Raw genomic sequence first — 2096 nt, forward strand, 5'->3', positions numbered from 1 at the left:
TGCTATTGTAGAAAAGGCAGTCACACAGAGGGTGGAACCTAGCTAATTATGGAACTGGGAAAAGACTAAGCGAAGTGAGGCTGAATGCTCCCGGTTCGGACGGGATCGCCCGATCCGGTAGCGATGGCGGTGGGTGGTTCGGAGAACCAGTAGCAAAAATCCCTCCCCCCCCCATGCCCAGTTGAGCCACGCAATCATCAGAGGCTTTTTTATTATTTTTAAAAGCATTTTTCTACAACCTCTTCCTCCGAAAAAATGCTTAAAAAAAAAAAAAACCTCTGATGATTGCGCAGCTCAGCTGGGATTGTCAGAGGCTTTTAAAAACTTTTTTTTTTTTACAACCTCTTCAACCGAATGTATAGAGCAGTAAACCAAAAAAATGTATTGATCTCTATCAAATCCACATCGCGCAGGTCACTTTTTGTTTCTCCATCCTTGAACTTCAATCTTTCTTCTCTAATTTTTACATTGCGCACGTGAGCAGAGGGCATGCACGGAAGGCTGGATGCATGCATGGAAGGCGCCCGTGCGAAGTGAGCATGCGTGCGTGGGCCGAACCGGTGCTAAGAACATTGGAAACCCACCACTGTACATGACATGCCCAGTGCATTCCCCAATTCTACATAGAGTTACTCAGAGCATCATTCAGATAGATTCAGAAGTTTATCTTTTCACTGCATGATGTGGGACAGCAGAACACATCATTGTGTGTGTGTATTAGACTCACGTCCATAAACTATTAGTCCAGAAAGGTGTGACAGTCCAGAAAATGTGCCCTATGTTAAATCATATTCAGACTAACACACATTGCATAGTCTTAAGATGTTAATATCTTCAAGTCTTTAAAAAGATGTCAGATTGTGTATCTATACCCACTCAGTATTTACTGGTCCCATTATCCTGACCACGGAACACAGATAATTCTCTGAAATGTATGTCAACCATCTACCGACATCAGCAAAAAGCTAGTATTTGTAAATGTTTCCTATTGATCCTAAATGGATCAATTTGAGCTTCTTTCTTTCCAGCCAAGAAAAATTCATGGATCTCGGACATTATCTGACAAATCTAGAAATCCCCTGTGGGCCCTTTGCAGGTCTCTCTTCTTTCTTAAGAATGGATGTGGATTCCATCTTCACAAATGCTGCCACAATTGTGTTAAATTTACAGGCAATAATAATAATCTGGTCTGCTGAAAAATTTCAGCTAACAGATTTTGTTTCTTTCCCTCTGTTTTTTTTTTTTTTAAACTGGGATGCTGTCTTTGTAAAGATAATTCTATAATCCTGTCTTATGTGAAGAAATAAACAATATTTATGCTTATCTACTTGTATAAAAACCTCACAAGATACCTGCCTTGTACAGAAAAAAAAAGAAGAAGAAGAAGCTTCTAAAACTGTTGGAACACTGCTAAGACATTATATGGCCTCCTTTGAAAAGGCTTTCAAGATGTCTCTTTCTGTGTAAATATGACCTTGTTAATCTCTGTTCAGCTCAAATGTTGGGGGAGCATTTACTGTATCTATGTCCCTGGATGTCTTCATCAGCATCTGATTTCTCTGAACCTATTTTCTCTTTCTTTCTTTCTTTCTTTCTTTCTTTCTTTCTTTCTTTCTTTCTTTCTTTCTTTCTTTCTTTCTTTCTTCCTTCCTTCCTTCCTTCCTTCCTTTCTTTCTTTCTTCCTTCCTTCCTTCCTTCCTTCCTTCCTTCCTTCCTTCCTTCCTTCCTTCCTTCCTTCTGTTATTCCTTTCTTCCTTTACTTCTTTCCCTCCTTACCTACCTACCTCCTCCTTCCTTCCTTCCTTCCTTCCTTCCTCCCTCCCTCCCTCCCTCCCTCCCTTTCTCCCTCCCTCCCTCCCTCCCTTCCTTCCTTCCTACTGTATATTGCAAGTTGTGGGGGGGGGAATTCTATAAATAATGTGGATAACTCCTTTAAGCTTTCAGGTTGACCTGGTTACAACGGAAGCAGATAAAACATATTATATATTACACTGAATGTAATATATAATGTAATATATTTATATATATAAAATTTCTCTAATATATATTACACTGAATGTAATATATATATTAGAGAAATTTAGGGTCCTTGTTGC

This window comes from Pituophis catenifer, unplaced genomic scaffold (assembly GCF_029215685.1).
Source record: "Pituophis catenifer annectens isolate HBS135680 unplaced genomic scaffold, rPitCat1.0.hap2 SCAF_3, whole genome shotgun sequence".
Classification (NCBI taxonomy): domain Eukaryota; kingdom Metazoa; phylum Chordata; class Lepidosauria; order Squamata; family Colubridae; genus Pituophis; species Pituophis catenifer.